A 9,558-nucleotide genomic window follows, 5' to 3' on the forward strand; every position below is an offset into this window, starting at 1 on the left:
AAGCAACAGTTAGAACTGGACATGGAACAACAGACTGGTTCCCAGTAGGAAAAGGAGTTTGTCAAGGCTGTATATTGTCACCCTGCTTATTTAACTTATACTCAGACTACATCATGAGAAACGCTGGCCTGGAAGAAGCACAAGCTGGAATCAAGATTGCTGGGAGAAATATCAATAACCTCAGATATGCAGATGACACCACCCTGATGGCAGAAGGTGAAGAAGAACTAAAGAGCCTCTTGATGAAAGTGAAAGAAGAGAGTGAAAAGGTTGGCTTGAAGCTCAACATTCAGAAAACTAAGATTATGGCATCCGGTCCCATCACTTCATGGCAAATAGATGGGGAAGCAGTGGAAACAGTGGCTGACTTTATTTTTCTGGGCTCCAAAATCACTGAAGATGCTGATTGCAGCCATGAAATTAAAATACGCTTACTCCTTGGAAGGAAAGTTATGTCCAACTTAGCATATTAAAAAGCAGAGACATTACTTTGTCAACAAAGCTCTGTCTAGTCAAGGCTATGGTTTTTCCAGTAGTCATGTATGGATGTGAGAGTTGGACTATAAAGAAAGCTGAGTGCAGAATTGATGCTTTTGAACTGTGGTGTTGGAGAAAACTTTGGCGTCCCTTGGACTGTAAGGAGATCCAACCAGTCCATCCTAAAGGAGATCAGTCCTGGGTGTTCATTGGAAGGACTGATGATGTTGAAGCTGAAACTCCAATACTTTGGCCACCTGATGTGAAGAGCTTACTCATTTGAAAAGAACCTGATGCTGGGAAAGATTGAGGGCAGGAGGAGAAGGGTACGACAGAGGATGAGATGGTTGGATGGCTTTACTGACTCAATGGACATGGGCTTGGGTGAATTCCGGGAGTTGGTGATGGACAGGGAGGCCTGGCGTGCTGCGGTTCACGGGGTCGCAAAGAGTCAGACATGACTGAGCAGCTGAATTGAACTGAACTGAATGGGAAAAAGGGGCTTCCCTGGTGGTGCTAGTGGTAAAGAACCTGCCTGCTAATGCAGGTTCGATTCTTGGGTCAGGAAGATCCCCTGGAGGAGGGCATGGCAACCCACTCTAATATTCTTGCCTGGAGAATCCCCATGGACAGAGGAGCCTGGTGGACTACAGTCCATAGGGTAGCAAAGAGTCGTACATGATTAAAGTGACTTAGCACACACAGAGGGAAAAATCAATAGTTGTTGCCTATGGGGTGGGGATGGGGATGAGCTAGAGGTAGGGATGGGTTGATGGAGAACTTTTTAAAAATTAATTTTTATTGGAGTATTGTTGCCTTACCATGTTGTGCTAGTTTCTGCTGTATAGCAAACTCAATCATTCATACATGTATACCCTCCCTTTTGGATTTCCTTTCCATTCAGGTCACCACAGTGCTTTAAGTAGAGTTCCCTGTGCTATAATGTATGTTCTCATTAGGTAACTATTTTATACGTGCGTATGTGTCAATCCCAGTCTCCCAATCCCTTCCGTCCTTTCCCCCTTGATATCCATACATTTGTTCTGTATGTCTTTGTCTCTATTTCTGCTTTCAAATAAGATTATACCATTTATCTAGATTCCACACATATGTGTTAATAAAAGATATTTGTTTTTCTCTTTCTGACTTTGTGTGAAATCCACATCACTACAAATAATCCAATTTCATTCCTTTTTATGGCTAATATTCTATTGTATATACATGTACCACACCATCTTTATCCATTCCTCTGCTGATGAACATTCAGGCTGCTTCCATGTCCTGGCTATTGAAAATAGTGCTGCTATGGACACTGGGGGGCATGTATCCTTTTGAGTTATGGGTTTCAGTGAACTTTTTAAAGTGATAGAAGGTGATGCATCTTCATGGAGTAATTCAGAATGGGGCACCTTGGAGTTGAGAGTGACATTACATATGTTTTACCTAAAAATGCCGCATCCCATTGTTCAATGCAGCACCATTTACAATAGCTAGAACATGGAAGCAACCTAGATGTCCATCAACAGATGAATGAATAAAGAAGTTGTGGTACATATACACAATGGAATATTACTCAGCCATAAACAGGAATGCATTTGAGTCAGTTCTAATGAGGATGAACCTAGAATCTATTATACAGAGTGAAGTAAGTCAGAACGGAAAAGATAAATACCATATTCGAATGCAAAGAGTCGGACACGACTGAGCGACTAAACTGAACTGAACTGAATGCATATATATGGAATCTAGAAAAATGGTACTGAAAAATTTATTTACAGGGCAACAATGGAGAAACAGACATAGAGAATAGACTTATGGACACAGGGAGAGGGGAGGAGAGGGTGAGAGTTATGGAGAGAGTAACATGGAAACTTACATTACCATATGTAAAATAGATAGCCAATGGGAATTTGCTGTATGGCTCAGCAAACTCAAACAGGGGCTCTGTGTCAACCTAGAGGGGTGGGATGGGGAGGGAGATGGGAGGGAGGTTCAAAAAGGAGGGGATATATGTGTACCTACGACTGAGCGACTGAACTGAACTGAACTGAACTGATGGCTGATTCATGTTGAGGTTTGACAGAAAACAACAAAATTCTATAAAGCAATTATCCTTCAATTAAAAATAAATAAAAAAACACGTACAAACACATACAATGGTGTGCCAGATTCTATACATTCCAGTTGTTATTTTTAAAATAATATAAATGTAATAAAAATATAGGGCACACACAAAGAAGATCAAGTCTGTACATTCTGAAATAAAATTTACGGTTTTAGTTTAAAATAAAAAATATGCCCACAAATACATGTGGACTGCAGGTTAATGACGAACATGCTGAAGTGCTTAGTGGAAGGATGAGGATGTCAGCAGCTGAGATGCCAATTCAGATGGATTGATCACTGGATGGGGAATAGATTTATGGGGAGGCAGAAGTAGCCATTTTGACAACTGGGGAATGTATGTGGTGGCTAAATGGGGGTTCACTTTGAGCTTTACCATGTATTCGAAATTTTTCATAATAAAATGTTAGGGGAAAATGGGTTACCAAAAAGTGATAATGTTTCATTTGTCTGCATTTAACAAGTATTATACATGCCTTTAACATACCAAAATAAAGTGCAGTGGAGTTGTGCCCTTTACAAGGTGACTGTTGAATTCTTGGAAAATTGGAATTTATAGTGTGAAGATGTGGTCTCACAGTGGGACACATTTTAACAGTAGTATGAAGGACTTTTTAACTTTTAGAGTCTGATGGTATAAGTCAGAATTATACTTTGTTTTGTAAAAAACTGAGGCATCTGCACAAGCTCTGTCCAAAGTCTGAATTTGCTGGGGCCTGAGATGCTGTGTTCGTTGTCTCTCCACCCCCAACACAACACAGTTGGTACCCACGAGATCCCTGACTTGCCCCCCACAGGCCCCTGGTTCTCTACTGTGCCTGTGAATAACAAAGCTTTAACATTTACTAAGCGGGAGGTGACAGGTCCTTGCCATCTCTTTCTATTCATGGCTTCAATTCATAATTAGTCCCCTGAAGAATGAGCCAATCTGTTTCTTGGAGGGAAGGACCATGAGCCAAGCCAATTAGCATCTTGGTTCCGGCTGCCTTGGGAATTTAATTTAGTCTCACGGCCCATTTAAGTTCTCCAAATATTGTTGTCTCCCCAAGATTGAAGTCATGATAGTTAAATGAGCAAAGACCCTGGGGACCCATATGCTGAGGATGCCCCACAAGGCAGGCTGGCCGGGGCATGGGGCTGGCGGCTTTTGTCCAGCCCACATGCCCAATCCATTCTTCTCCCAGGACTCGGCAGCTGGCCCCAGGCAGTGCAGACCCTAACCACCCGTGGAGGGAGTGGCGGCTGCCCCCAAATAGTTGCACACTTGAGTGGATCTTTTGTGTGCTCAGAAGACATTCCAACTGCCCGTTACCAGTTTGCCTGTGCACAAAAGGGGTGGCCGCTGGACAGGGCAGTCTGTCTGTGCAGCGTATTGTTGAGGGGTGGCGAGGCTGCAAACAGGCAGTCCTAGTGGTCCCCTGCACGGAGGGTGTACGAGGAATAGCCAGGAAGGCTGAGGCCAGGGCAGGGTTCAAGGAGAGGGATTAGTCAGACAATTTAATTAGGGAATGTAAGGAATCACCGAATCAGGATGTTGACGCTCCAGGGGGAACAGTCTAGAACTTTTCTCTTCTCTCTCTCAGGAACCACCCAACCCTGCAGTATGGAGTCCTCTTTTAAAAGAAACACCCGCGTCTCCTTCATTTCACAGCTGTTGCTGGAAGAAAATTCTTTGAATTGTGCAGATTTAAAATCTGCTCTCCTTTTTCTTTTCTTATTTTTAAATTTATGAATGAATTTTATAATTAGTTTAATATGTACAACAGTAACAGCAAAACCTGTAGGATTTTTCACTGTGATCGCATATAATCTATAATAGATATGGGAAGAATGGATATCTTATGATATTGTGGCTTCTATGAACAAGGCATAATTTTCCATCGATTTAGATACTTATCTTTCAATGAGACTGTATTTTTTTCTCTATAAAAGCTCTCATATATGTTTTATTAGGTTTATTCTTAGGTATTTATTTTTGATAACATAATAACTTTAAATATTATTCCCTATTTTGACTAGAAATTTTATTGATAATTTTGTGTCTGGCATCCTTGCTAGACTCTTTCTTAGTTCTGTATGTTGTCTTTCTTATATTTGTTTTTTCTTTATCTTCTTTTGATTTACTGGGTTTTTTTTTTTTTTTGACCTTCTCATGCAGCTTTTGGGATCTTAGTTCCCTGACCAGGGATCAAACCCTGGGCCCTCTGCAGTTGAAGTGCAGAGTCTTAACCACCAGACCACCAGGGAATTCCCTCACTGGGTATGTTTTTATAATTTTTCACTTCCTTCTCCTCTGCTAATTTGAAGATTACACACTGCTTCCATTCTTTTAAATGTTGTCACTGAAGTTACAGCATGCATATTTCACTCATCAAAGCCCAGTTAGCCTAGGCTTTCCCTCTTCTCTACTGATTAGGGAACTTGGAAGGAATGCTATTTCATTCACCACTAGCACCTCTGACCTCCAGATTTATATGCTATATTTAAAATTTTTTAACCTCTTAAGACATAATGGTCTTACACTGCTGGTGTTTAATCAGGATTTGTCCTTTTATTGGCCACACTGTGGGGTTTTCAGGATCTTAGTTCTCCAACCAGGGACTGGATCCAGGCCCACAAGAAACGAAAGCATGGAGTCCTAACCACTGAGCTGCCAGGGAATTCCTCTGTCCTTATTATTTATTTATTTATTACCATTTTATGTGTCCTTCACCTTCCCCCTTGCATCCTGGACCTCACATCTCTGATTGCCTTCCTCCGTTAGCCCCAGATGACCAAATTACCTGTTGCCCAGGAGTAATCTGGTGGGTTGACCCTGGCCCTGCCCTGCATCTGCCTTCTGGCGTTGGGTTCCCCGGATGTGCATGTGGATGCCCATAGGGAGTCGACACGCTTCCCAAAGCCCCTTTCAAGGCCCTGCACAGACTGGGTGACCTTGCATCCCAGCGTTGGTTCCCTCCTTCCTCAGCCCTTGCGCCTGCTCTGTGGGATCACTCCCCAGCCCGCACCAGGTCTGCCCTCTGGGGACAAGATGTCCATTGAGGCTAGGTTGAGGGACCCTATACACGCTTGTGGGTGGAGGCTTGGGGGCTGGGGACTTGGCTGTGTGGTCTGCCAGAAAGCTACACGGGATGGATGGCCCTGAAACACATGAGCCCTGGCCTCCAGGGCAAGCAGACAGTGGTGAGATGGTCAAATCCTTGAAACAAGTCAGCTACGTCTCCACGTTTGGAAGGGGACAGAGAGCAGGGCCCCGTTGGCCTGCTGCTGGAGGGCGTTGTGTTCCAAGGGGCTCAGATGGTTCAGGCAAGTGTCACTCCTTTATATTTCCTCATCGTCCTGCAGTTCAGGGCCACAGAGCGACCGAACTGAACCCCGGAGTCGCTGGCCGTCCCTGGCAGCCATATGCTAGGGACTCCCACATTTCAGTGGGGGGACTTACACAACGATAGTACATTATCAAAATGGGCACATTATTTACCATATGGCAGACCTTATTGGGATTTCACCAGTTTTTCCACTAACGGCATTTTTCTTTCTCAGAAGCCGATCCAGGATTCCACATGGCATTTAGTCACTGCGGTGCCTTAATCTTCCATTTGGGACAGTTTCTGGTCTTTCCTTGTTTTGCATGACTGAACCCTTGAGCAGTGTGTTGACTAATTTTTTAAAAAACGAAGCTGGCTGACAACAAGGGGGGCTGCAGACACAGCGATGGTTTTGGCCATTCTGGTCCAAGAGACCTGGCTTTTTGACAGCCAAGCACCCTGCAGTCCTCCCTGAGGTGGATTCCCAAGCCCTTTGAAACTGTTGTATCCTGCATGTGCGCACTCGGGTGCACTCTTGTTGCTGCTGTTGGAAGGGTGATCTCGTAGAAACAGGCGGCAGCAGCCAGTATGTGGATGTGGTTCTGAGCTCGTGCACCTGCAAGAAGGGCAGCCTGGTCCTGCAGGCCCCCTGTTCCAGCCTGGAGACATGGCTCACTCCACCAGCACCTGCCTGGCCTGGCCCCTCAGGGAGTCCCCCCTGGGCAGATGTCAGACACTGCCAGTGATGACTCCAGGCCAGTCTGCACTGGGTGTGAAGGTTTCTTGATCCTCTTTCCCACCCAGGGCCCTCTGGTGCCCTGGTGTAGATGCAGCCCAGCTGCACCTCCAAGGTCAAGCTCCTTGGGAAACAAAGGCTCTACACTCAGCCCCTCAGGACCTGTCTCTGCAGTGAGATCACACAGTATTTGTCTTTCTCTGACTTATTATACTAGCATAATACCCTCCAGGTCCATCCATGTCCGTGTGGTTTTGGAATCTAATTGCCATTTTGTGTAGGATTTAAAGAGGTTCAATGGTCCCTAAATCCTCGATTTGATGACATAGGAGCATTCCTGAAAGCCACCCCAAGCTAGATCGACTGTAGTAACCTAGCTGCAACCAGAAGTGATTGCATTTCAACTCAGCTTCCCCCAGATGCCTCCAACCTCCCAGGACAAGCTGACACATGGGAATGCAAGGAGGGCCAGTGGGAGCGTCTTAAATGCCTGTAGTCACAGGAATTGATTGCTGTGGATTTTACAAAAGCACATGACCACATGAGCTCCTTATTGGCCTTTGAAAGGGCATTTGTCCACCATTTGGGTGAAGATTAAGTAAACCAGAATGTATCCTTAAGAAGGAATGTTACACAGCCAAGGGAAAAAAGTATTTTCAAATTCAAAAGTACTTTCCTCATGATAATGTGCATTGTAGGAAATTAGAAAAATCAGATAAAAATACATAAAATAAGAAAATGAAAACATCATATTCCTGCCACCCCGAGGTTGTCACTGTCTCTACCTTGGGATATATCCTTCTAGATGTTGAAACAATTTGATGACAGCTTGTGAAGAAAAAAAAAATCAGTGCAACAAGCTGTATCTACAGTGACACTGAGTTGTAAAGTTATGTACGCATGAAATATACTAAACACATTAATGGAACTTATCTGTGAGTTATGGGTTTAGGGTGATTGTTACTTTCTTATGTTCCATCTTCCTACAACAAAAGGCATGCAGGCTTTTATAATCAGGAAAACAAATCATTTTAGAGAATAATTTGTAGTCATTTCAAAAGTGAGATGCGATTGTGAATGTATGTAAAATCGGATAAACAGCTTATTTTATGTCTGATGATTATGTGGTTTCAGGTTTTCCCCCCTCAAAAAATCAAATCAGATTGTGATTTTATTCCCTGATACTAACACATGGGCGTTATAGGAGCATGTATGCCACGTGGTTAATTCATTGGCAGAGGATTATGTCGTCAGGGGAATAAACGCGAAATTCTCAAGGTACTTTGCTCCTGTAATCAGGACTTTATTTATCTCTAAGCTAAAAGAGAGGATTGAATTCTTTAACAATGATCACAAAATGCTTTTAGGAAGATTCCTTTCCTATTAAAAATTTTCTTAAAGTAGCAGTGCACATTGTGGAACCTGCCACTCAGAGGGCCTGATGCGCAGGTCCCTTTACCTTGAAGGCACAAGAAAGGATGTCATAGGATCCCCGCAGGAAAATAATTTGGAAGAGGGAAGGGTTGAGAACAAGGGCAGTCAATGTTACTGATGGCAAACCGGCAAGTTTTCCTGGCCCAGTTACCTTGGGGGACTTCAGTTTCCTAAGCAAGTGTTACTTGGTGATAAGACTCCTACCATGGCCACCAGAGCATCTCCTAAACCAGTGGAAAAACTGACGCCTTAAAGTAAAATCAGATTCATGCAACTTAGTTGTGTTTCAGCAGTTTGATTTGAGTGCAGGTTCTGTGCTTAAAATGTCAGAGTGTGTTGGTGGTCTGGTCGTGCAGGTGGGATTGACTGGTACCCATCCAGCCCCTGGAGACCTGAGGCTTCCAATGAGAAGATGGTAGGCCATAGCTGCTTTCCCCACCCTTTCTTTGGGGTTGTCCAGAATCTTGGGATATTCCCCTTGACTTGTGCCATGGCACTCAGGCCAAAGGAAGGTGACAACAGATTCTCTATCTCCAGGCTACTGCCCAGAGGAGAGGACCTGTTTCCCAGAAAAATTGGCCACTTCCTGTCCTGACTGGAGACAAGCAGGAGCCCTAGTCTAGTCCAGAGCTTAGCTAGGGGTCTTCTATGCTCCTCTGCTGTGTTTCCTGGGGGCTTGGAGGATGGGGGACACCACTTACCTGGATCTGAGTGCAGACCCCTTCCAAGGTGGAAGAATCTACTCATGGTTCTGTGTTCAGAACCACATACCAAGACGGTTGACAGTTGCAGGTTTGACCCAAGAGAAAGCCACAGCTCAGACATAAACAAGTATTGATATTTTACATGATTCTTTTGACCCATAAACCATTGACATTAGCTTCTTTAACAATTTTCTGGGCACTCGAGTATAATCTACTTTTTCCACGTCACCGGGGAAAATGTCATGGCTGAGAACTAAGTAAGTACTGAGATATCAAAGAATGTCTATACAAATCTCACTAAATCCTTCTGGTGTCCTCAGGATTTGCTCACATACATGAAACTTACTGGTCATAAGAGTCTTTTCCATTCTGTATAAGATGATCCTGGATGCTTTGTAAGTAAAGTTGTATGACTGAAAAATCATGCCCTGTAGGGTTAGAATGTCATGTGTTGAATACTGTGTGATCTTGGGCAAGTTACTTAGACTCTCTGAGCACTATATGCATCATTCTTAAAAAGAAGGTGATGAAATGCAGTCACATTTTATGACTTTTGTAAATACAATTTCTACGGTTTCGCAGAGAAACAGAGAGAGTGAGACAAAGCATCAGGAAGGACAATGTAAATATCAGTGGTCATTCAAACACCACTCCCCTGGTGAGCATGTGGCCCAGAAAGACAACACTTCCCCTGGTTATTCTCAGCCCCACATCATTGTGGAGTGTGAGCCCAACACTCCCATAGGTGAAGCACACTGAATGAATCCTGATATTC

The sequence above is a fragment of the Moschus berezovskii genome, chromosome 15 (assembly GCF_049115385.1).
Source record: "Moschus berezovskii isolate FMDL1 chromosome 15, NW_MosBer_1.0, whole genome shotgun sequence".
Lineage (NCBI taxonomy): Eukaryota > Metazoa > Chordata > Mammalia > Artiodactyla > Moschidae > Moschus > Moschus berezovskii.